Source organism: Macaca thibetana, chromosome 19, assembly GCF_024542745.1.
Source record: "Macaca thibetana thibetana isolate TM-01 chromosome 19, ASM2454274v1, whole genome shotgun sequence".
Classification (NCBI taxonomy): domain Eukaryota; kingdom Metazoa; phylum Chordata; class Mammalia; order Primates; family Cercopithecidae; genus Macaca; species Macaca thibetana.
This window is the reverse complement of record NC_065596.1, coordinates 19,567,216-19,593,427: the sequence shown is the minus strand read 5'-3', so window position 1 is coordinate 19,593,427 and position 26,212 is coordinate 19,567,216. Positions and strand designations below refer to the sequence as shown.

Below are 26,212 nucleotides of genomic sequence, written 5' to 3'. Positions count from 1 at the left end.
GCGTGAAAGCCCAGGAAACGACTTCAAACAAAAATGCATTCAGTAATTAAAAACTAATAATAATTATAATAGATACGAATATCCTAAAACACACATTTAAAAATGCAATCTCAAAATACACGCATAAAAATCCTTCGAATTAAAACACAAAAATATTAAACTCAAAGGCAAAAAAAAAAAAGTCAAAGACAGTTGGAATTTTATAAGCCACAAGCTGGCTGTGTGCAGTGGCTCACGCCTGTAATCCCAACACTTTGGGAGGCCGAGGTGGGAGGATCGCCTGAGGTCAGGAGTTCAAGACAAGCCTGGCCAACATAGCGAAAGCCCGTCTCTACAAAAAAAATACAAAAATTAGCCTGGCGTGGTGGCGCATGCCTGTAATCCCTGCTGCTGGGGAGCTGAGGCAGGAGAATCCCTTGAACCCAGGAGGTGGAGGTTGCAGTGAGCCAAGATCGCACCATTGCATTCCAGCCTGGGCAACAAAGCAAGATTCCATCCAAAAACAAAAAACAAAAACAAACAAACAAAAATGCCACAAGCTGGGAATGACAGTACTACATAACTACAGAGTCACAGACTATTCCCCATGCCAAGGGCCTCTGTGACCCTGGAGGTCTGACCTCCTTCTCAAGTCCAGCCTTTTCGTCCTCCGCTTGCATACCTCCATGACAGGCGCCTCACTACCTCTCAAGGGGGCCTGCTTCTCACTCCCATTCAAGGTAATTTTGCAGAAACTTCTAGGTGTGTGGAGTGGAGGCCCTCTCCCACCCAGGTAATGACATGGAAGCAGAATTCAACCTCTGAGTCCCCGCCCTCCATGCCTGAAGGTCTCAGTTCAGGGCACCCCCTACCAGAAAGGGGTACAGTCCAGGTCCCGGAGCCCCGAATGAGAAGCTCAGCAGCCTCGTCCTTCTGGGAAGTACTGGGCAAGCTCCGTGCCCATTTCCCTGTCTGAGCAGCAGGGGTATCCCCCAGCCCTGCCCCAGCTTTGTGGCTCAGGGATTCTGAGCCCCCAGAGGTGAAGGTGATTCGAGACGATCGGCCCTGGAGTGCCTGCCTCCTCCAAAAACAGGAAGACCTTGCATAGAGCGGCAGGGCTTCCTCTCCACGACCCTGAGCTTCCAGGATTTGTGACTCAGCGAGCACCCGGATTCCACGTGTGTTCAGGGCACGGCCCTGTTTCCTTCAGAGTTTCCTGCCCTGGCTCCTCCCCTACTCTACAGCCTCCTGTGGCTCCCAGGGACCCCTGAGTCCAGGCCCCAGCCTCTCCCTGGGATTCAAGGCTCCTGACCTCAGACTCCCCTTCGGCCTCCCCTCCCCTCATATCACGGGCTCTTCTAGCCCCTACCCCAGAACCTACCGAAGAGCCATGTCTGCCCTGTGCCTTTAAAAAAAAAATGGCGGTCGGGCGCGGTGGCTCACGCCTGTAATCCCAGCACTTTGGGAGGCCGAGGCGGGTGGATCACGAGGTTAGGAGATCGAGACCGTCCTGGCTAACACAGTGAAACCCAGGCTGAGGCAGGAGAATGGCGTAAACCCGGGAGGCGGAGCTTTCAGTGAGCAGAGATCCGGCCACTGCACTACAGCCTGGGCGACAGAGTGAGACTCCGTCTCAAAAAATAAATAAATAACTAAATAAATAAAATTAAAAATAAAAAAAAATTTTAAAATGGCTAAAATAGGCCGGGCGCGGTGGCTCAAGCCTGTAATCCCAGCACTTTGGGAGGCCGAGACGGGCGGATCACGAGGTCAGGAGATCGAGACCATCCTGGCTAACACGGTGAAACCCCGTCTCTACTAAAAATACAAAAACTTAGCTGGGCGAGGTGGCGGGTGCCTGTAGTCCCAGCTACTCGGGAGGCTGAGGCAGGAGAATGGCGTGAACCCGGGAGGCGGAGCTTGCAGTGAGCTGAGATCCGGCCACTGCACTCCAGCCTGGGCGACAGAGCCAGACTCCGTCTCAAAAAAAAAATAAAATAAATAAAATAAAATGGCTAAAATACATGTAACATAAAAGTTGTCCTCTTAACCATTTTCATTTAATTATTATTATTATTATTTGAGAAACAGTATTGTTCTGTCGCCCAGGCTGGAGTGCAGTGGTGCCATCTCGGCTCACTGTAGCCTCTGCCTCCCAGGTTCAAGCGATTCTCAGGCCTCAGCCTCTCGAGTAGCTGGGATCACAAGCGCCCGCCACCATGCCCGGCTAATTTTTGTATTTTTAGTAGAGAGGGAGTTTTGCCATATTGGTCAGGCTGCTCTTGAACTCCTGACCTCAGGTGATCCGCCCACCTTGGCCTCCCAAAGTGCTGGGATTACAGTTGTGAGCCACCGCACCGGGCCGTCCTTAACCTTTTTTTTTTTTTTTTTTTTGAGACAGAGTCTCGCTCTGTCGCCCAGGCTGGAGTGCAGTGGCCTGATCTCAGCTCACTGCAAGCTCCGCCTCCCGGGTTCACGCCATTCTCCTGCCTCAGCCTCCCGAGTAGCTGGGACTACAGGCGCCCGCCACCTCGCCCGGCTAGTTTTTTTTTGTAGTTTTAGTAGAGACGGGGTTTCACTGTGTTCACCAGGATGGTCTCGATCTCCTGACCTCGTGATCCACCCGTCTCGGCCTCCCAAAGTGCTGGGATTACAGTTGTGAGCCACCGCACCCGGCCGTCCTTAACCATTTTTAAGTACACACAGTTCACTGGCATTAAGAACATCCACATAATTGTGCAACCATCACCACCAGCATCTCCAGAACTTTCTCAGCTTCCCAAACTGAAATTCTGTCCCCATGAAACACTCACTCCTCACCCCCCTCCCCACCCCCCGACACCTCCCATGCCACTGTCTCTGTGAACCTGATGACTCTAAGGATTCCTAGAAGTAGAATCACACAGTGTTTGTCCTTTCGTGTCTGGCTTCTCTCACTGAGCGTGATTGCCTCAAGATGCATCCACACTGTGACCTGTGTCAGGGTTTTCTTCCCTTTTTTTTTTTTTTTTTTTTTTTTTTTTTTTTTGAGACAGAGCTTTGCTCTGTCTCCCAGGCCGGAGTGCAGTGGCGTGATCTCAGCTCACTGCAACCCCCACCTCCCGGGTTCAAGCGATCCTCCCGCCTCAGCCTCCTGAGTACCTGAGACCACAGGCACGTGCCACCATGCCCAGCTAATTTTTGTATTTTTAGTATGGACAGAGTTTCACCATGTTGGCCAGGCTGATGTCGAACTCCTGACCTCAGGTGATCCACCCGCCTTGTCCTCCCAAAGTGCTAGGATTACAGGTATGAGCCACCACACCTGGCCACCTTCTGGTTTTTTGACAGTAGCCATCCTAATGGGTGTGACATGGTGTGCCCTTCATCTTGTGTTTTATCAGATAATATTTAATTATAGAAACTGTTTCTTTAAATATTGTTTTAAGAGACAGGGTCTGGCTCTGTCGCCCAGGCTGGAGTACAGTAGCACAATCACCACTCACGACAGCCTTGAACTTCCGGGCTCAAGCGATCCTCCTGCCTCAACCTCCCAAGGAGCTGGGACCACAGGTGTGCACCACCATGCCTGGCTTTTTTTTGCGGGGGGGCGGGGAGCGGGGGGAGGTGGACAGAGTCTCGCTCTGTCGCCCAGGCTGGGGTGCAGTGGCATGATCTTGGCTCACTGCAACCTCTACCTCCCAGGTTCAAGCGATTCTCGTGTCTCAGCCTCCTAAGAACCTGGAATTACAGGTGCACACTGCCACGCCCAGTTAATTTTTGTATTCATTTTGTAAAACTTTGGGAGGCCAAGGCAAGAGGATCGCTGGAGCTCACGAGTTTGAGACTAGCCTGGGCAATATAGCAAGACAACCCCCCACAATCTCTACAGAAAATAAAAGATTAACCAGGCGTGGTGGCACATGCCTGTAGTCCCAGCTGCTTGCAAGGCTGAAGCAGGAGGATTGCTTGAGCCCAGGAGTTCAAGAATGCAATGAGCTATGATTGGGCCATTGTACTCCACTGTGGGCGACCAAGTGAGATCCTGTCTCAAAATAGTAAAATAAAATAAAAACAACAACAAAAAAAAAACTAGCAAACACAGAGCACTTGCTAGGTGCCGGGCACTATCATAAGTACTTAAATTAACTCATTTAATCTTTATAACACCCCCAAGGAGTAAGTGCACTTTTTTTTTTTTTCTTTTTTTTTTTTTTTTTGAGACAGAGTCTTGCTCTGTCACCCAGGCTGGAGTGCAATGGCGCGATCTCGACTCACTGCAACTTCGGCTTCCTGGGTTCAAGCAATTCTCCTGCCTCAGCCTCCTGAGTAACTGAGATCACAAGTGCCCGTCATCATGCCCGGCTAATTTTTGTATTTTTAGTAGAGACGGCGTTTTGCCATATTGGCCAGGCTGGTCTTAAACTCCTGACCTCAGGTGATCCGCCTGCCTTGGCCTCCCAAAGTGCTGGGATTACAGTTGTGAGCCACTGCACCCGGCCGCCCTTAACTGTTTTTAAGTACACACAGTTCACTGGCATTAAGAACATCCACATAATTGTGCAACCATCACCACCAGCATCTCCAGAACTTTCTCAGCTTCCCAAACTGAAATTCTGTCCCCATGAAACACTCACTCCTCACCCCCCTCCCCAGCCCCTGGCACCTCCCATGCCACTGTCTCTGTGAACCTGATGACTCTAGGGACTTCCTAGAAGTGGAATCACACAGTGTTTGTCCTTTCGTGTCTGGCTTCTCTCACTGAGCATGATTGCCTCAAGATGCATCCACACTGTGACCTGCGTCAGGGTTTCCTTCCCTTTTTTTTTTTTTTTGAGACAGAGCTTTGCTCTGTCTCCCAGGCCGGAGTGCAGTGGCGTGATCTCAGCTCACTGCAACCCCCACCTCCCGGGTTCAAGCGATTCTCCTTTCTCAGCCTCCCAGGTAGCTGGGACTGCATAGTGCATGCCACTATGCCCGGCTAATTTTTTTTTTTTTTTGCATTTTTAGTACACACAGGGTTTCACCATGTTGGTCAGGCTGGTCTTGAACTCCTGACCTCAGGCAATCCACCCACCTCGGCCTCCCAAAGTGCTGGGATTACAGGCATGAGCTACCATGCCCAGCCTCCTTCATTCTTATTATTTTTTTGAGATGGAGTCTCACTCTGTCACCCAGGCTGGAGTGCAGTGGCATGGTCTTGGTTCACCGCAATCTCTGCCTCCCGGGTTCAAGCGATCCTCCCGCCTCAGCCTCCCCAGTACCTGAGACCACAGGCACGTGCCACCACGCCCAGCTGATTTTTGTATTTTTAGTACAGACGGGGTTTCACCATGTTGTCCAGGCTGGTATTGAACTCCTGACCTCAGGTGATCCACCCGCCTTGGCCTCCCAAAGTGCGAGGATTACAGGTGTGAGCCACCAAGCCCAGCAACCTTCCAGTTTTTTGACAGTAGCCATTCTAATAGGTGTGACATGGTGTGTCTTTCATCTTGTGTGGTTTTTTTTTTTGAGATGGAGTCTCGCTCTGTCGCCCAGGCTGGAGTACAGTGGCGCGATCTCGGCTCACTGCAAGCTCCGCCTCCTGGGTTCACGCCAGTCTCCTGCCTCAGCCTCCCGAGTAGCTGGGACTATAGGCTACTGCCACCACCACGCCCGGCTAGTTTTTTGTAGTTTTTAGTAGAGACGGGGTTTCACTGTGTTAGCCAGGATGGTCTCGATCTCCTGACCTCGTGATCCGCCCGCCTCGGCCTCCCAAAGTGCTTGGATTACAGGTGTGAGGCACCGCGCCCGGCCTCATGTGTTTTATCAGAATAGTATATAACTCTAGAAACTATTTCTTTAAACATTGTTTCAAGAGACAGGGTCTGGCTCTGTCGCCCAGGCTGGAGTACAGTGGCACAATCACCACCCACTGCAGCCTTGAGCTCCGGACTCAAGCGATCCTCCTGCCTCAGCCTCTCGAGTAGCTGGGACCATAGGTGTGCACCACCACGCCCGGCTTTTTTTTTTTTTTTTTGGTGGCAGTGGGGGAGGGGCGAGGACAGAGTCTCACTCTGTGGCCCAGGCTGGAGTGCAGTGGTTCACTATTGGCTCACTGCAACCTCCACCTCCCAGGTTCGAGCGATTCTTGTGTCTCAGCCTCCCAAGAAGCTAGGATTACAGGTGCGCACTGCCACACCCAGTTAATTTTTGTATTAATTTTGTAAAACACTTTGGGAGGCCAAAGCAAGGAGATTGCTTGAGCTCATGAGTTTGAGACCAGCCTGGGAAACATAGTGAGACACCCTCCCACAATTTCTACAGAAAATAAAAAATTAACCAGGCGTGGTGGCACATGCCTGTTAGTCCTAGCTACTTTCCAGGCTGAAGCAGGAGGATCGCTCGAGCCCAGGAGTTCAAGAATGCAATGAGCTATGATTGGGCCACTGTACTCCAGTCTGGGCGACCAAGTGAGACCCTGTCTCAAAAATATAAAGTAACAACAACAAAAAACCACCTAGCAAACACAAAGCACTTGCTAGGTGCCAGGCACTGTCTTAAGTACTTAACTCATTTAATCTTCACATCACCCCCAAGGGATGAGTGCTTTTTTTCTTTTTTTGGAGACATAGAGTCTCGCTCTGTCGCCCAGGATGGAGTACAGTGGTACGATCTCTGCTCACTGCAACCTCGGCTTCCCGGGTTCAAGCAATTCTCCTGCCTCAGCCTCCTGAGTAGCTGGGATTGCAGGTATGCACCACCACACCCAGCTTATTTTTGTATTTTTAGTAGAGACCGGTTTTCACCATGTTGCCTAGGCTGGTTTCGAACTCTTGGCCTCAAGTGATCCACCCTCCTCGGCCTCCTCTCAAGTGCTGGGATTACAGGCGTGACCCACCGCGCCCAGCCTGGTAAGTTCTCTTAATAGGCCCCAAGGCCGGGCGCGGTGGCTCAAGCCTGTAATCCTAGCACTTTGGGAGGCCGAGACGGGCGGATCACGAGGTCAGGAGATCGAGACCATCCTGGTGAACACAGTGAAACCCCGTCTCTACTAAAAATACAAAAACTTAGCCGGGCGAGATGGCAGGCGCCTGTAGTCCCAGCTACTCGGGAGGCTGAGGCAGGAGAATGGCGTGAACCCGGGAGGCGGAGCTTGCAGTGAGCTGAGATCCGGCCACTGCACTCCAGCCTGGGCGACAGAGCGAGACTCCGTCTCAAAAAAAAAAAAAAAAAAAATAGGCCCCTTATACAGACAGAAACTGAGGCATAGAAAGGTAAAGTCATTTGCCCAAAGTCAGGGATCACAAAGCCCACATTAGATCCCGCTCAATTTTACTTATTTTGATAATAACACACAACGGAACCCCAAATATTCATTGCGGGGAGTCCGGGCCACTTCACAACGAACCCCATCTACCTGGCCTCAGTTTACCCCCTCAATCTGGGGTTACCCGAGGCCTGTGCACCTCCCGCTACCCCCAAGGCCATCTGCTTCTCTCCATGAAACTCGAGGAGCCTCCGCCAGCAGCTGCTCGGCGCCTGCCCGCCCGGAAGCGGCCCCACCACCTGCCACGCTGCGGCTGCCGGACACCTGGTCACAGGGAGCCACGGGGCTGCCGGTGGTGTGCAGGGTTCTCCAGGGCACCCGTGCACCCACATGTCTGCGTGCCCCAGGGATTGGGGGACTCCTGCCTGCAACCCTGGGGACTTGCATGTAAGCTGTGGGGGCGCGTTGTTGCGGGAGAGGGGCCAGAAAGCAACAGTTCCCTCCCGGAGACCCCCGGCTGTCCCTCCAGCTCTGCAGACACGAGCCCACTGTGCAGATGTGGAAACTGAGGCTCGGGGATGGAAATGTCCTCGAGGACCCCCTAGTTCAGCTCCTCTTCCTAGGAGCTCTGTCCTCTGGTGGCCCCCCGTGCCCCACACTCGCCAGCCTCACTCCCAACTTTGTCCCGCCCTGCACCCTCCTCGACCGCCACCTCTCTGTCTCTCTTTTCCCTCCACTCACACCCGTCTTGGGCGGCCCTGTCCACTCCTGGGGCTCTAAACCCCGTCTATACCTGATGACACGCACAGTCCTGACTCTAGCCGGGCCTCCCCCAGCTCCGGATTCGGGGTACAGCTGCCCCTCAGCCGCTCCACGCATGGGACTCATGAAGTCTCACCCTGAGCCATGCTGGGCGCGACCCCAGAACCACGCGGCCCCAGCTATTGCCGCCCTGTCATGGGCCTGAATTTCCTGGGGGAGCTCTCACCCCACCTTCTCTCCTCCAGGCCAGCGTGTCTGGGCTGTTCTTGGTCCCTGAGGCTTCGGTGTAAAGTTTAGGATCCGGCTGTGAGTTTGAAGACAAACAAATAAAACAAAAACCCTAACGGGGTTCTCGCTGGAGTGGCGCTGAGGCTACCGATCCAATCGGGGTCAACGGATGGTCGATGTCCCTCCTCCTCGGCCCCACTTCTCCTGCGTCCTCCGTCTCAGCTGATGGCTTAGGCCGCACCTGGAGCTCATCTCGACTTCCCCGCTACACCCCACTCCACCAGCCTCACAGCCAGCATTAGCCACTCCTGCGGCCTCTGCCTTCGAGTTTATGCAGAACTCACCGCTTCCCATCCACACCGTGGCCACTCGCATCCCCGCCTGCCTGGCCCAGCCCAGCCCAGTCCCCTCTTGCCCTGGTCCCCAGACTGTCCTTCCAGAAGCAGCCACCAGAGGACGCCTCTGAGCACATGAGTCAGGTCCCGTCCCTCCTCTGCCCTTACCCCTCCATGGCTCCCACCTGCCTCGGGGTCAAAGCCGGAGTCTTCCCTGCAGCCCACAAGGCCCTGTACGACCTGCCTCATCCCCTGTCTACCCTCTCCTCCTCGTTCTCTCCCACCCCTGACTTGACTCTAGCCACACGGGCCTCCTTGCTGTTCCTCCAACAGGCCAGGCATGGTCCTGTCCTAGGGCCTTTGCCCAGGCTGTGCCCTCTGCCAGGAGCACTCTTCCCAAAGATACACACACAACTCACTTCCTCACTTCCGGTCATCTAAGACAGGCTCCCCCTACACCTTCCTGGAACCCGGACGTCTCTGCCCTCCCCACGTTATGCCCTCCTCTCCTCCCCCATCACACTCAGGCTGCTGGGAGTGTGGGTCTCGGAACAGCAGCATGGCCACCACTGTCAGAAATGCAGAATCCCGGGGCCCAGTCCCGCTCACCCAGGCCTGCACCTGATCAAGATCCTGCAGGGATCCACGTGCATCACAAACTCTGAGAGGTGCAGCTTCATGTGTGGATTCCACAATTAAAATAATCACCTGGGGTCGGGCACGGTGGTTCACACCTGTAATCCCAGCACTTTGGGAGGCCGAGGCAGGTGGATCACAAGGTCAGGAGTTTGAGACCAGCCTGGTCAATGTTGTGAAACCCCGTCTCCACTAAAAATACAAAAATTAGCTGGGCGTGGTGGCACGCACCTATAGCCCCAGCTACTCGGGAGGCTGAGGCAGGAGAATCGCTTGAACCGGGGATGCAGAGGTTGCAGTGAGCTGAGATTACACCACTGCACGCCAGCCTGGGTGACAGAGCAAGACTCCATCTCAAAAAAAGAAAAAGAAAAAAATAATGGGCCGGGCGCGGTGGCTCAAGCCTGTAATCCCAGCACTTTGGGAGGCCGAGACGGGCGGATCACAAGGTCAGGAGATCGAGACCATCCTGGCTAACATGGTGAAACCCCGTCTCTACTAAAAATACAAAAAAAAAAAAAACTAGCCGGGCGAGGTGGCGGGCGCCTGTAGTCCCAGCTACTCGGGAGGCTGAGGCAGGAGAATGGCGTAAACCCGGGAAGCGGAGCTTGCAGTGAGCTGAGATCAGGCCACTGCACTCCAGCCTGGGCGACAGAGCGAGACTCCGTCTCAAAAAAAAAAAAAAAAAAAAAAAAAAAAAAAAAGAAAAAAATAATGAGGCCGGACATGGTGAGCCACACTTGTAAGCCCAGCACTTTGGGAGGCCAAGGGCGGGGGGCGGGTGGATCACCTGAGGTCAGGAGTTCGAGAACAGCCTGGCCAACATGGCGAAACCCTGTCTCTACTAAAAATACGAAAAATGAGGCGGGCGTGGTGGTGCGCACCTGTAATTCCAGGTACTCGGGAGGCTGAGGCAGGAGAATTGCTTGAACCTGGGAGGCAGAGGTTGCAGTGAACCGAGATCGCGCCATCACACTCCAGCCTGGGCGACACAGCAAAACTATGCCTCAAAAAAATAATAATAATCAAACAATAACAAATAAATATAAATAAATAAATAAACAAAACAATTGCCCCCTATGGGACTGCTCAGAGCCCATCTACCTCGCTGCACCGGAAGCCCCTTGAGGCAGGGCAGATGAGTCCTGGCGAATGACCTCTGCCCCCAAGGTCCAGCACACCACTGGGACTCAATTGCTGGTTGGGCCGGGTGTGGTGTCTCATGCCTACAATCCCAGAGCTTTGGGAGGCCAAGGCGGGAGGATCACTTGAGCTCAGGAGTTTCAGACCAGCCTGGGCAACATAGAAAGACCCCATCTCTACAAAAAAATGCAAAAATTAGCTGGGCGTGGTGGTGATGTGTGCCTGTGGTCCCAGCTACTTGGGAGGCTGAGGTGGGAGGATCGCTTGAGCCCAGGAGGTTGAGGCTGCAGAGAGCTGAGATTGTACCACTGCACTCTTGAGTGACACAGCAAGACCTTGTCTCAAATAAAATAAAATAAAAATAATTGCTTGCTGGGGCCGGGCATGGTGACTCACACCTGTAATCCCAGCACTTTGGGAGGCGGAGGTGGGTGGATCACCTGAGGTCAGGAGTTTGAGACCAGTCTGGCCAATATGGAGAAGCCCCATCTCTACTAAAAATACAAAAATTAGCCAGGCGTGATGGTGCATGCCTGTAATCTCAGCTACTCAGGATACTGAGGCAGGAGAATCGCTTGAACCGGGAGGCAGAGGTTACTGTGAGCCGAGATCGCACCATTGCACAATCACGGAAACCGGGGAGGCGGAGGTTGCAGTGAGCCAAGATTGTGCCATTGCCTGGGTAACAGAGTGAGACTCTGTCTCAAAAAAAAAAGAATAGGCCGGGCGCGGTGGCTGAAGCCTGTAATCCCAGCACTTTGGGAGGCCGAAGCGGGCGGATCACGAGGTCAGGAGATCAAGACCATCCTGGCGAACACGGTGAAACCCCGTCTCTACTAAAAAATACAAAAAACTATCCGGGCGAGGTGGCGGGCGCCTGTAGTCCCAGCTACTCGGGAGGCTGAGGCGGGAGAATGGCGTGAACCCGGGAGGCGGAGCTTGCAGTGAGCTGAGATCCGGCCACTGCACTCCAGCCTGGGCGACAGAGTGAGACTCCGTCTCAAAAAAAAAAAAAAGTCCCAGAAGAGGTTTGGCTCCAGAACCACACAGCCCAGGTTCAAACCCCAGCTCTGCCTCAGCTGTTTGACTGTAGACAGTCACTTCCCTTCTCCAGGGTTCAGTTTCCCCATCTATACACTGTGGGTGATTTAAAATTCAACCCTAAATCACCTCCATGAGGAAGAAAGAGTGTAATAATCTGAACCAATACACAGCAGGTGAAATATGTTTCTTTCTACATCTTTTTTGTTTCCTGATAGCTGGTCTGTAGCTAAAATTCTCTCTCTTTTTTTTTTTTTTTTTTTTTGAGACGGAGTCTCATTGTTTTTGCCCAGGCTAGAGTGCACTGGGCTCACTCAACCTCATTCCATCTCAGCTCACTGAAACCTCCGCCTCCTGGCTTCAAGCGATTCTCCTGCCTCAGCCCACCGAGTAGCTGGGATTACAGGCACCTGCCACCACGCCCAGCTAATTTTTTCGTATTTTTAGTAGAGATGGGGGTTTCGCCATGTCGGCCAGGCTGATCCTGAACTCATACCCTCAGGTGATCCGCCTGCCTCGGCCTCCCAAAATGCTGGGATGACAGGCGTGACTCACGGCGCCAGGGCCTTATTTTTTTTTTTGCCTGAGCAGGGAAGTTCTACTTTCAATCTACTTTGAATCCTTCTTGCTTCCACAAGCTGGCTTGGTCCCTGGCTCTGTCCCAAGGGGCATTCCTAGCCTGGGTATTGAGCTGTCCTTCAAGGACAATGCCCACTCTCCTCTCTGACCCCGGCACCACCACCAAGCCACCCCTTTACTGTGTATTCCAAGCTCAGCTCTGACCCTGCCACTCCCCTGCTCAAAGGCCTACCATGGCTCCCCAGTGCCCCACAGAAGAAGAACCAATTTTTTTTACACCTCAATGTTCAAGGACACCTCCCGCCCTAGGAATGACTTGAACCTTCTTCTTGCCCTCACCTACTATCAGGCATTTCCAGCCCCTTCCTGCAGACCTTGGCTCAGGCTGTCCCCACTGCTGGGGAACCTTTTTAGCCTTCTCAAGGCCCAGCTGCCCTCCCAACCAGTCAGACATAGTAACCTCACTCTCTGTCCTCCAAGCCCTACAGCTGACTCCTGCTCACCAGTCAAGGCCATGCATGCGTGTCCCTCCCCTCCAGGAAGCCTTCTCTGACTGCCCTGACTGGGCTTCAATTTCCCTGGGTTCCCCCAGCCACAACCACCCTGCCCTCGTCTTCACTCAACCGCCAACCTGGAAGCAACTACGTCCAGCTCTGGCTCCCTGCGCCCCAAACTGGAAGTCATTCACTTACTCATTGGATTAGTAATTATTGGGCACCAGCTGTATACCAGACACGTGCTCCGGGCATGGGGACACAGCCATGACCGAGACAGCTACAAAAGCCCTACCGGTATGGGGCTCCCAGCGCCGTGGGGGAGACGGGGGTATACTACACACGTTAACCAACATCGGAACTCAGTAGCTTCTGACAATAATAAGCACGACCATAAAAACACGAGGAATGATTAGAGCAGGGGACATCTGAGCTGAGGCCTGAAGGTCGAAGGGGAGACCTCGTGACAAGGTGAGGAAGGTGCTCCAAGGGGAAGGAACTGCAGAGGAAAAAGCGTGGAGACTGGGACCACTAGAGGAAGAGACAGAAGGTCAAGGTGGACGGGGAGGCTGGCACGTCGCAGAAAGGACTCCTGGGACTCTCCCCTTCACTCAGACATGACACTCAGCCTCATTTCTTGTTTGTTCCCAAGGACAGGGTCTTGGTCTGTTGCCCAGGCTGAGTACAGTGGTACCATCATAACCCACTGCAGTCTCAACCTCCCTGGCTCAAGCAATCCTCCTGTCTCAGCCTCCCCAGTAAGCTGGGATCATAGGTGTGCGTCACCATCCCCAGTCCATTTTTGTACTTTTTGTAGAGATGGGGTTTCGCTATGTTGGCCAGGCTGGTCTCAAACTCTTGGCCTCAAGTGATCCTGCCACTCCGGCCTCCCAAACTGCTGGGATTACAGGCGTGAGCCACTGTGCCCAGCCAGTCTCTTTTTCTTGTCCATAAAATAAAGACACCAGCTCAGGGCCTGGCACACAAGCATTCACTTTAGGTTAAATGACCTTGCTGTGTGACCTTTGGCCAGCTACACACCCTCTCTGGGCGTCTCTGTTCCAAGATAAAAGACAGTGATCCCAGGCAGGCTTGGAGCCTCCATTTCTCCATCTGCCACAGCACAAGGGACGGGGGTGGGATGTCTGTCTCCAGTTCCATACAAGGAGCTCCCTATCGTCCCGGCTGCCCCAGTATTCTGGCTCCAGGGCCAGCGTCCCCAGGGGGATCGAGTAACCTGGTCCCGGCAACGGGGCCCCAGGGCCGTCCAGGTCTGGTTACGGGCTCTGCTTACAGCTGCCCCTCCAGCTGCTTCGGTCGCCCCCATCATAGCCCAGCCAGGCTCTGGGGCTGTCTAGGAACTTGGCAGGAAGGCTGGAGGGAGTCCCTAGGGCCTGGGCATGAGGGGTGGGGCAGAAGAGAGAGGTCCCCATACCCCCCATCCTACTGGATGTCGGTTAACTCATCCCTGCCCAGCCTGGGAGGTGGCTTGTGAGCCTCCCCTCCACTTTTATTTATTTTTTTCTAGCCTGTGTCACCCGGGCTAGAGTGCAGTGGCATAATCTAGGCTCACTGCAACCTCCGCCTTCCAGTTCCAAGTGATTCTCCTGCCTCAGCCTCCTGAGTAGCTGGAATTACAGGTGCATGCCACCACACCTGACTAATTTTTGTATTTTTAGTAGAGATGGGCTTTCACCAAGTTGGCCAGGCTGGTCTCGAACTCCTGACCTCAGGTGATCTGCCCGCCTCGGCCTCCTAAAGTGCTGGGATGACAGGTGTGAGCCACTGCACCCGGCCTAAGCCACTGTGCCCGGCCTCCCCTCCACTCTTGACCTCCCTTACCGAGTCCTCAGTTCTCAGAGCCTCAGTTTCCCCATCAGCGAACCAAGCATGATAACCATCCACATCGGCTTCTCACGAGGGGTAATGAGCAATCGTGATACGTGCTTAATTAACTGTTGTGATGCTGCACTGCCATGGGTTAGAACCCTCCCATCTCTGAGCTTGTTTCCTCCTCTGAAAGATGAGGATAAAAACATTGGCTCCACAGGGGCAGGGGGTGTGTCTCAGTTACTGCTGTGACCCCAGTACCCAGCATGGGGCCTGGCACACAGTAGGTGCTCAACAAATCAGCTGAATGAATGTCCCAGGAAGAGCCCCCACTTATAAAATAGTTCCAACGGGGCCGGGCAAGGTGGCTCACGCCTGTGATCCCAGTGCTTTGGAAGGCTGAGGCAGGGGCTCCCTTGAGGCCAGTTCGAGACTAGCCAGGGCAACACAGCCAGACCCCATCTCTAAAAAAAAATAGCAATAGGCCGGGCGCGGTGGCTCAAGCCTGTAATCCCAGCACTTTGGGAGGCCGAGACGGGCGGATCACGAGGTCAGGAGATCGAAACCATCCTGGCTAACACGGTGAAACCCCGTCTCTATTAAGAAATACAAAAAACTAGCCGGGCGAGGTGGCGGGCGCCTGTAGTCCCAGCTACTCGGGAGGCTGAGGCCGGAGAATGGCGTGAACCCGGGAGGCGGAGCTTGCAGTGAGCTGAGATCCGGCCACTGCACTCCAGCCTGGGCGACAGAGAGAGACTCCGTCTCAAAAAAAAAAAAAAAAAAAAAAAAAAAAAAAAAAAAAAAAAAAAATAGCAATAATTAGCTGAGTGTGGTGCGACATGCTACTTGGGAGGCTGAGGTGGGAGGATCACTAGAGCCCAGGAGGTCAAGGCTACAGTGAGCTGTGATGGCCTCACTGCACTCCAGCCTGGATGACAGAGAGCCCTGACTCAAATAATAACAAGAATGATAATAATAATAATAATAGTTTAAAAATAAAATAGTCGGCCGGGTGCGGTGGCTCACGCCTGTAATCCCAACACTTTGGGAGGCCGAAGCTGGAAGGTCACCTGAAGTTAGGAGTTCGAGACCAACCTGGTCAACATGGTGAAACCCCCGTCTCTACTAAAAATACAAAAATTAGGTGGGCGTGGTGGTGGGCGCCTGTAATCCCAGCTACTCGGGAGGCTGAGGCAGGAGAATGGTGTGAACCCGGGAGGTGGAGGATACAGTGAGCTGAGATGGCACCACTGTACTCCAGCCTGGGCGACACAGCAAGACTCCATCTCAAATAAATAAATAAATTAATTAAAATAGTTGCAAGGATATGTTCATTCCAGACTTCTTAAACACCTACTGTGCACCAACATGGCTGGAGACTCAGCCACGCTCGGGGTTGTGCACGTCCAGGGCTTGGCACAGAGCCCAGCATGCAGGAAGCACTCAATTAATGCTGAGTGCGTCTTTTGCAGAGGATGGGACTCTACCCTGAGCCACCTTCCACATTCAACTCACAGCAGGCCAGGAGAGCGGGAATTCAAGAACAGATTTAGGAAGGCTGCACCTGCTATGCGCCATGCTTTTCCCGCATATGAACTCATTTCCTGCCCGCATCAACCCTCAGAGACCAGCACGCTCATCCCTGTTTGCAGATGAAAAACTGAAGCTCAGAGAGGTTAAGCCATTTTGCTGAGGTCACATAGCACATAAGGGTGCCAGGGATGCAAAGGTGATCTTGCTTCTTGCTGACTTTTTTTTTTCTTTTTCTTTTTCTTTTTTTTTTTGGAGATAGGGTCTCTGTCACCCAGGCTGGAGTGCAGTGGCGTGATCTCGGCTCACTGCAACCTTGACCTCCCAGGCTCAACCAATCCTCCTGCCTCAACCTCCTGAGTAGCTGGGACTACAGGTGTGCACCACCACATCCGGCTAATTTTTTGTAGAGAGGGGTATGATACCCAGGCTGGTCTTGAACTCTTGGGTTCAAACGATTCTCCTGCCTCAGCCTCCCGAAGTGTTGGGATTAAAGGTGTGAGCCACTGTGTGAGGTCACCTCTTGCTGACATTTACCAAGTGCTCACAACGCGTTCCCTGCCCATGATGGTGGCACACCCTACATTTTGTTTTTCTTTTTTGAGACAGAGTCTCGCTCTGTCACCCAGGCTGGAGTGCAGTGGTACGATCTAGGTTCACTGCAACCTCCTCCTCCCGGTTCAAGCGATTCTCCTGCCACAGCCTCCCAAGTAGCTGGGACTACAGGCACGTGCCACCATGCCCGGCTAATTTTTATATTTTTAGTAGAGACGGGGTTTCACCATGTTGGTCAGGCTGGTCTCAAACTCCTGACCTCTAGTGATCCACCTGCCTCGGCCTGCCAAAGTGTTGGGATTACAAGCGTGAGCCACCGCTTCTGGCCAGCTAAAGTACTTCACAGACAGGCAAGCAGAGACCCAGAGAGAGGCTGTCCCTGTCCCCAGGCCACTTGGGAAGTCAGGGTGTGGGAGCCCAGGCAGAACCTCCAGTGGGGACATGGATATGTCTCTGGGGCTCCTGGGCCTCCTCCCCTCTGGGGAGGGGGCTCCTGGGTAATTAATTTTAATCACTGTTTTGAAATTGGGCCACCAGGAGGCAAGTCGGAAACAGCAACTTGTAATTAGGAATGGGTGGCAGGTGGGGGGGGTTGCAACGACCATTCAGAGGAAATTAAAGTGTCATTTACACCCAGCGGGTAATTAAGGGGTCCAGGAGGGGCGGCTCGGGGAGGCTGGGGCTTCCAGGGAATCCAGGCTGGGGCTGGGGCACCAGGCACCCACAGATTCCCAAGCAGGTTTGGGGATGGACAGGTCCTCCCTTCAGACCCGATTTGGAGGAAGTACAGAGTGGTGGGTCCTGAGCTTGGGACCCAGCTGTGGGGTTCAGAGGAGAATAAGGCTCTGTTATAGGGACTCCACTTAGGGAGGAAGAAAGAAAGATGGCCCCGCCTTTGGGAGCTTGATCTAGGGGCAGACGAGGAGCCTTTCCCCTCCAACTTGGAGTTCTGGGCGCCCTTCCCCCCACTGCTGAACTCCTCCCCCAGAATTCCTCCAGTCACTGCCCCTCCCCAGAGGCCGGGGATCCCCAAGTGGTCGGGACCGGTGTGAGAGGCCTGGAGGGGGTCCCCGCTGAGACCTGTGGTGGGGAATGGGGGTGGGGGGTCTCAGGGAGTGCCAAGTGCTGCTGGGAACGGAAGACCTGGTGAATGAACTTGAAGAAGACAAAGGCGGGAAATAGGTCCCAGGGGAAAGGCCCGGGGTCAGAGCGGACCACAAGTCCTGGTGAGTCAGGGCTCAGGAATGGTGGAGGGGCTGGCAGAGTGACGTGGGCACTGGGGGATGGGGCTTGAGAACCGTCAAACTGTGGAGAACAGCGTTTGAGGGGAAGGGGCCCCCCGGTTTGCTGGGTCATCTCAGGGAACCTGTCACCCCCATCTGTGCCTCATTGCTCCCCAGAGCCTGAGGCACTGACCTTCAAAGACGGACGACAGCAAACACTTACGGGGCGCCTACCCCATGCTCCCAGCCCTGTCCCTCAGCCCAGCACGGGAGGTGAGAGGGGCTCTTCTGACGATTCCATAGGTGGGAAAACTCGGGGCCAGGGTGGGCAAGGGATGGGCCCAAGGTCGCACAGCCCAGAAATGGCCAAGCTGGGATTTGAACCCAGGCCCAGGAGTCCAGACGCTGCGCTCTTAACCACAGCACTGCCCTGCCCCAGAGAAAGGAGCTTTCAGCCTCTTCACATCCATCTCAGCAAGTTTTCCCTATCCATCCACCTTTTCCCCCTCTACTGCCCTTGCCTGGCCCACCCCCATCAATTATTACCAGGACCTGGTCTTCAGTTGCAGCCTTGCCCCGTCTGTCTTTCCCAAAGATGCCACCAGAGGGCACCAAGAGTCAGATCCCATCTGTCCTCTTCCCGCGGCACTTCATGGCTCCCACCTCCCTGGGGATCAAAGCTCAAGTCCTCACTGCAGCCCACAAGGGCCCTGCATGACCGGCCCGTACTCTCCTTGCCCTTCCCTCCTCCCATTCTCCCCCTCCGCACTCTGCTCCAGCCACATGGGCCTCCTTGGTGTTCCTCCAATACCCCAGGTGAGGTCCTGCCCCAGGACCTTTGCACGGGCCATGCCCTCTGCCTGGAGTGCTGCTTCCCAAGATCTCTGCACGACCAGCTCCTTCTCATCTTCCAGGTCTCAGCTCAAATGTCACCTCCTCAGAGACACCCTCCCTGACAGCCTCAGTGAACACAGCCCCGGCCTTCTCAGTCACTTCCAGGATAATTGTCTTCAGGGCACTGACTATACCTGATTTACCTTGTCGCTTTCTCTAGTTAGTGTCTGTGCTCCCCTGCCCGCCCCCACCCCCCGCCCAGCTGGGAATTCGAGAAGGACTGGACACAGTAGTCTGCCTTGGTCGTTGCTGGGTCCGTGGCACCTGGCACTTAATAGGTGCTCACTAAACATCAGTCCACTTGTTAAATGCAAGCAACGCTCCCACAGCTCCAAATGAGATCATGACCAGAAGCTCCAGTTTCTGCTTTGCAAGATTGTTCCTTTTTCTGGAGTCAGAAGCCCAAGAGAACTATATTTGGCATTTTGCCTGCATCCTCTCATTTAAATGGTCAACCCTAAGGGAGGCAGAATAGCAACCCGTTTTACAGATGGGGAAACTGAGGCTCAGAGAGGGGGCATGAGTGAGAGAAGAAACTGATTCAATCTCAAGTCAGTCTGATCCAAATGCTACGGCTGCCTCTAAGGGAGATAATTCAGAATTGCTACTTCATCTTCCCCAGGGGCTCTGAGTCCATGGCCTTCAGGGGAGGGAGGTTCTTCTGCAATCATCAGAAAACATATGGCCACCCCCTAGTGAGGTCCTAAACATCCATCATGGCCCTAGCTACAGTGCCCCTTCCTGGTACATCTTCCCTGATCCATGAGGCAGGGTATAGCTTTCCCTAGCCCCAGTTGCTCCCTCTGCCCTAGCCCTGAAAACGCATAGCACAGGGGGCCAATGCCTGCCCCTGTTTCTCTTCCTCTAGCCTGGAAGCCCCTCCAACTAGACAGCGGAGTTAAGGTTACCTCTTTGGGATCCTAGCATTACCCAGCACAGGGCACAGCACACGGGGGCCGCTGGCAGCATCTGTTGACTGACTGATTGACCTAATTTCCTGGAACCAGGCCCACCTGAGAACCCACAATCCTCCTCTGGGCTCCGTATTTGGGAAGTTCCCTCCTAAGTCCGTCCTTGGAAGGCTGGCTTAGCCGGGCCATGGTGCATCCTGGGAAATGTAGTCTAGAGTGGGCTTTACCTCCCAGTGGGGCCCTGGGGTGGCCACCTTTGGCCCCTGGGGCCAGATGGAGAAGGGCCATTGAGGGTGGCAAGTAGTGGGGACCCAAAGAGCCCGAAGGGTGGTCCCCAGCCTCCCAAGTCTCTTACTTTTTCTTTTTCTTTTTTTTTTTTTTTTTTTTTTTTGAGACGGAGTCTTGCTCTGCTGCCCAGGCTGGAGTGCAGTGGCCGGATCTCAGCTCACTGCAAGCTCCGCCTCCCGGGTTCACGCCATTCTCCTGCCTCAGCCTCCCGAGTAGCTGGGACTACAGGCGCCCGCCACCTCGCCCGGCTAGTTTTTTGTATATTTTAGTGGAGACGGGGTTTCACCATGTTAGCCAGGATGGTCTCGATCTCCTGACCTCGTGATCCGCCCGTCTCGGCCTCCCAAAGTGCTGGGATTACAGGCTTGAGCCACCGCGCCCGGCCCTTTTTTTTTTTTTTTTTTTTTTGAGAGGGAGTCTCGCTCTGTCCCCCAGGCTGGAGTGTAGTGGCACAATCTCAGGTCCTTGCAACCTCCGCCTGCTGGGTTCAAGCGATTCTCCTGCCTCAGCCTCCTGAGTAGCTGGGATTACAGGCACCCGCCACCATGCCCGGCTAATTTTTGTATTTTTAGTAGAGACGGGGTTTCGCCATGTTGGCCAGGCTGGTCTTGAACTCCTGATTCGGCCTCCCAAAAGTGATCCTCCTGCCTCAGCCTCCCAAAGTGTTGGGATTACAGGCGTGAGCCACTGCGCTCGGCCTCAAGTAACTTTCTTTCTTTCTTTCTTTCTTTCTTTTTTTGAGACGAAGTTTCGCTTTTGTTGCCCAGGCTGAAGTTGCCCAGGCTGGAGTGCAATGGCGCGATCTTGGCTCACTGCAACCTCTGCCTCCCGGGTTCAAGTGATTCTCCTGCCTCAGCCTCCCAAGTAGCTGGGATCATAGGCACCTGCCACCGCACTCGGTTAATTTTCTTTTGTATTTTTAGTAGAGACGGGGTTTCACTATGTTGGCCAGGCTGGTCTTGAACTCCTGACCTCAGGTTATCTGCCCGCCTCGGCCTCCCAAAGTGCTGGGATTACAGGCATGAGCCACCGCTACTTTCTTACTTGTCCTAATGTCTGCACTTCATCTGGATGTCCCTGGAGGAGAGGTGATGAAGGACTGTGATAAGGAAAGAGGACTGTGTGCCTGGGTTCCTATGGCCACATGCCTGACCCCAGCACCGCCGTTCATGATGGTGAGGGTGTCTAGGGTGAAGGGTCTGTTTTGGGATAATTCAGCCAGAGGACATGGGGCTGGTGGCTGGGGCCTGAGTCTTCGGCTGCTTTGAGCCTGTTTCCCTACTGCTGCTACATGAAGACAGGGACAGAAGAACAGCACCACCATGGCCAAGAGAAAGCCACAGCCCAACCAAATCACAGCTGGGTTTTGGAGGAACCACAGCCTGAGGCCCACAGCCCCTTAAACACCTGAGAATCTCAGAACCCTGGTATCTTAAACAGGACAGCAGTTCAGAAAACCCACAGGACCTGGAAATTGAAAGAAAAAAAAATCTAGAAGGTCACTTGGGCCTGACCAATATCAGGATTATTCATCCAGGATTCTGGAAAGACGGCCGTCCAACCCCTCTGGCCTGCCTCCCATGAGGGGCAGCTCACCACTCCTTCCAGCAATGCATTTGGTTTCCAAGGAGCCTGTCTCCTTGTAGCTACCCTTCCTCAAGATCTGAAATGTGACCCATGCCCCTCCCCCCCTGCTCTATAACTTTCCATGGCTCCCTATTGCCCTTGGGATAAAGTTCGCTCCTCGGCTTGGCATTCAAGGCTACTACCTACCTCATGGTCCTCTTAAATAGTCCAGCCACTCAGGCCTCCTCCAACATACCCTGCCTTGCTGTTCCCTCTGCCTGCAATGCCTGTCCCCCTCTCCTCCTGGCAGAATCCTTCTCCGCCTTCAAACCCAGTCCCAGTACTCCCTCTTCCGGGCAGCCTTCCCTGCTCCCAACTGTCCTGACCACTGCCCTGGAAGTTTCTCCCTCCAGCATCTCCCTTTCCAGGCCCACAGGACAGGGCCACGCCCAGGGTCAGCTCGGGACACCTTCCTTCCTGGGAGACGGACGGTGACCAGCGATATCCTTCAGTCCCTGGGGATCCAGCTCACCTGTCCCGCAGGCTGACGTCATGATCACCTTTCCAAGGGCAGTTTGATTTCTATCTTCCAGGCCCAGTCCCAGTAACCCCAGCAAACTTCTGCCGCCAGCTCGGTGTGGCCACTGCAGAGGACATGCCACATCTCCAGCCCCTTCTATGCCCATCAGACAGAGGCGAGGACTGAGGTCTCAGGGGGAAAGGACCCTCCTGGGGGGACTCAATACCTAGGCTTGGAGACAACTCCAAAGCCGAGGAGGCAACACGGGCCCTAAGATCCTGTCGGGGCTCAGCCGCAGCGGAGTCTGCTGGGGGAACCAGAGGCAAAGTGGGGCAGGCACAGATCAAGACAGTCTCAAGCGACCTCTCTCTGCCTCACCTCCCCCCACTCCAGTCCAAAACCAAAGCACATCTCCCGGGGAGACTGAAGCCCAGAGAGGACTAGGGACCAGCCTGAGGCCACACAGCGAAGCGCCTCCTCTCAAAGCTCCAGGTCTGAATCCTGCATAGCCCAGAGTCAAAGGGAAGAAGGGAGGAGCACAGCTTCAGGGCAACCCTTAGCGAGGAGCTGGGATGCAGCAGGGTTCTTGGGTTTCAGCGGCTTCCTCGGGCCTCAGTTTCCCTGCCTGCTGTTGGGAATGGGCCAGTTCAGAACAGACAAGAGGCTGACGCCAGGCTGCCACCTACCCAATATCCGAGGCGTCTCTGTGTGGGTGGCAGTGACTCCCAGACAACTTCCCGTAGAGTTTAAGACCCCCTTCCAGGTGGGTTCCAACTCAGCCTCGGTCCCAGCCATCCCCCTCCACCCACCCGACAACCTGTACTCTCCCTAAGTAGAGTTTAAAGCAATGGGGCAGGCACAGCCCGAAGTCCCACCCCTGAAAGAAACTGGTCTCCTGCGATGTGGGAAAGGGTTTGGGGGCAAGGCGGATGCCCCAGGTGTCCGGAATTTTTATTTTGGAGAGGGAGTTTGGACCTTCTGACATGCTAAAGGAACACAGAAAAATAGAAATGCGATTTTGCAAATGGGGCAGAGGCCTCCTTCAGTCACCACAGCCACGAGTCCCTCTCCCCCTCCTCCCTCCTTCAACCCAAACCCAGAACCCCAAAGCCTCAGGGCACCCCAGTAACTCCAAGCACCTATTCCGCTCCAGTCTAGGGGTCAAAGATGACAGCCTCAGGTAGAGGATGTCAAAGACCTCAGCGAGAGAGGGAGGGCCACATGGGGGCGGGGGCGAGGGTCTGCGAATCCCTCCCCCAACCCCAGGACGCCTGCAAACGCTCCTAGCTCCAGCATTAACCCGGCCGGGGCAGAGGTGGGGGTTCATGACAGTAGCGCCCCCTCTGGGAGGTGCCCCAAACTCGGAGGGCGCCCACAGGCGGAGAGCAGGACAGGAGGGGCACGTGACCCCCGCCCCGGGGACCAATCAGCGCCCGCGGGAGGGGGCCACACTCGGCGCCCCCCACCCATCCCGGGGGGCCACACTCGGCGCCCCCCACCCATCCCGGCGCGCGTGGAGAAAGACGTTTTCTTTGTCCTTTTGTCAGCTCTTGGGGGGCCCCGAACCCCCAGGCCCCCACTGCGGCGGGGGGCATCCAAACCGGCCGGCCCTCCCCTCCAACACCACTGTGACCCCTGCCTCGCGGCCTGGAGCCGGGACTCGTCCTGTTCTGGGCTGGACAGGAGGCCGGAGAGGACTCGGGCGCCCAAGGTGCGGCGGCAGGACGCGAAGTGGGGCACGCGAAGTGGGGCGGAGGGGCCTCCCGGTGTCAGGACCCCCACACCAGCCCCGCGTCGCCTCGACTTGGCTCTCAGGACCCCGCCCCCCAACGCCACCCCCAACCCCCGACCAACAGGCCCCCTGCCTGCCCCGAACCCCCCACCTGGGCCCCAATCCAGCTCCCCAGCGGCGCAGCCGCGAGTCCCATTATTATGTCTCCTCCGGGCCCCCCCAGGACAAAATCTCCACCCGCTGCGGTGCCGACAGAACCCCCAACCTAGCTGCACATACAGGCCCCCAGTCAAGAATCCAAGCGCCCCCCCACGTTGCAGTGCCATTAGACACCCCCATAATGGAGCCTCAGGGAGCGCCCCAGGCCAAAATCCAGCCCCTCCAAATCGATGCCACCGGACCCCAACCGGACCCCTCCATACCGCCAGCGACCCCCTCTCCAATCTGGTCCCCTCCCCAGTTGCGTGGCTGAGAGATTCCTCCCCTCGTTCTAGCGCTCCCCAAACCCCCTCCCCAGCCCAAATCCGTCCCCTCCCAGTGGCAGGGCCCGCAGGCCCCCCAATCCTAGCGCCTGACCCGGCCACCCCAGCCAGCCTTTCGGCCCCCTAGCTGCGTGCCGACAGACGCCCCCATCCCCGCGCCTCCCCCAACCCCCTCCGCAGACGCCCCGGGGCGCTTACCTCGGAGCCGCGGCCGCCGCGAGTGCGCGGGCGGGAGGCGCGAGGGCGGGAGGGCGCGGGCTGGGGGGGTCCGTGCGCGCACCTGTCCCGGCCGGGGCGCTCAGCCCGGCATCCCCGGCTGGGGAGGGGGGCTGGGGGCGCGCGCTCACCCCGCCCCCGGGCCCGCGGCGCTGCGCTGGGGGAGGGGGCTCAGCCCCGGCCCCCCGCGCGCTGGCGTCGGCTCCCGGGGGGGCGCTGCGCGGCGGCCGGACCGGGGGCGCGCCGCGGCCGCATCTCCTCCGCCCGCCGCGGCCGCCGCTGCGACTCGCGGCTCTGCCACCTCCGCCCCCCCTTTCCAGCAACCCCCCCACCTCCCCAAAGCCAAGCTGGAGCCGCGCAAAACCCGGCCCGGAGCGACCGCGGCGCGGAGCGGAGGGCGGAGCCGGTGGGTGGCGTTTGGGTGGGTTGTTGGGGGAGACCCAAGGGGGTCACCATGCTTTGGTCCAGGTGGTGGGCTTATTAATTGAGCCGCTCCAACTTCATCTCCTGGTCCCCTCTGTTCAAACTCGCGTCCCCAGGATCCAGCTCCAATCACACCCAGCCCATGGGGTCAATGAGGCTGTCAGGAACCCTGCGGTCTGCGTGGCCCCCTTCATAGACGAGGCCATTTCTTTAATCCACAAGCATTCCATTTAGCAACACTCACTCGACACTTCAGGAAACTGAGGCACAGGGAAGTCTTGTCCAAGGTCACCCAGTTAGAGAGTGGCAGGGGGTTTTGAACCTGAGCAAACTGGCCGCAGAGATCTACATGGTTCACCTCTCCCGGACCTGCCCTTCTGTCACCAGCCCCCTGTGGGGTCTGGCCCAGAAAGGAGTTCTTCGAGGACTGCAGGTCCCCCCATGAATTTGAGACCCCAGGGCAGAGCCTGGAGGTTTCAGAGACCTTCCTGTAACCTTCCTGACCCTTCAAATGAATTCAGGACAGCAGGGGCCCCTCTTCCTGCCTCAGTGCCCCTGCCTGCCCAAAGTACCTCCCCATGTGGATGTGACCCTGTACATCTCCCCCACTGGACTGAGTGCTGTCCTGGTCGCTCTGACCTCTCTCGATGCAGTAGATGCTCTGTAAACACTTATTTTTTCTTGTCTTTTCTGTTTTTCTTATCTTTTTCTTTCTTTCTTTGAGATGGAGTCTTGCTCTGTCACCCAGGCTAGAGTTCAGTGGTATGATCTTGACTCGCTGCAGCCTCCGCCTCCCAGGTTCAAGCAATTCTCCTGCCTCAGCCTCCTAAGTAGCTGGGATTGCAGGTGCCTGCCACCATGCCTGGCTAATTTTTGTATTTTTAGTAGAGATGGGGTTTCATCATGTTGGCCAGGCTGGTCTCAAACTCCTGGCCTCAGGTGATCCACTCACCTCGGCCTCCCAAAGTGCTGGAATTATAGGCGTGAGTCACCGCGCCGGTCCTCTTTTCTGTTTTTCTATAATTTAGATAGATAATAGAGAAGTGGGCCGGGCGCGGTGGCTCAAGCCTGTAATCCCAGCACTTTGGGAGGCCGAGACGGGCGGATCACGAGGTCAGGAGTTCGAGACCATCCTGGCTAACACGGTGAAACCCCGTCTCTACTAAAAAATACAAAAAACTAGCTGGGCGAGGTGGCGGGCGCCTGTAGTCCCGGCTACTCGGGAGGCTGAGGCAGGAGAATGGCGTAAAAACCCGGGAGGCAGAGCTTGCAGTGAGCTGAGATCCGGCCACTGCACTCCAGCCTGGGCAACACAGTGAGACTCCGTCTCAAAAAAAAAAAAAAAAAAAAAAGATAATAGAGAAGTGGGGGAGAGAGAGGATGGATGATTGTTTTTAAAAATTTGTTATTATTTGTAGAGACCGGGGTCTTGCTACATTGCCCAGGCTGGTCTTGAACTACTGACCTCAAGTGATCCTCCCACCTTGGCCTCCCAAAGTGCTGGGCCACTGAGCCCAGCCAACACTTTGTTATTATGTAGCTCGTGACTTTTCTTGCACACTTACTGAGTGCTGGGACCACTATGCCCCATCCTTGGCTCCCTGCCATCCAAGGGGT

The 26,212-nt window shown here is 55.3% G+C and overlaps 2 protein-coding genes across 3 annotated transcripts in view; both read right to left on the bottom strand.

The window, feature by feature from the left end:
* SEMA6B (semaphorin 6B) overlaps positions 1 to 24,384 on the bottom strand; it is a 42,507-nt gene extending 18,123 nt beyond the window's left edge. Inside the window, exon 1 of one of the 2 annotated variants that reach the window (XM_050770137.1) lies at positions 24,155 to 24,384. The gene's annotated coding sequence lies outside the window, so the exon portion shown is untranslated. Of the gene's footprint in view, positions 1 to 851; positions 1,126 to 24,154 lie in introns of those variants that run through there. The other variant, XM_050770136.1, reaches the window with a different exon arrangement.
* The window catches only part of UBXN6 (UBX domain protein 6), a 181,850-nt gene that overhangs the window by 124,192 nt on the left and 31,446 nt on the right, over positions 1 to 26,212 (bottom strand). The window lies entirely within an intron of this gene.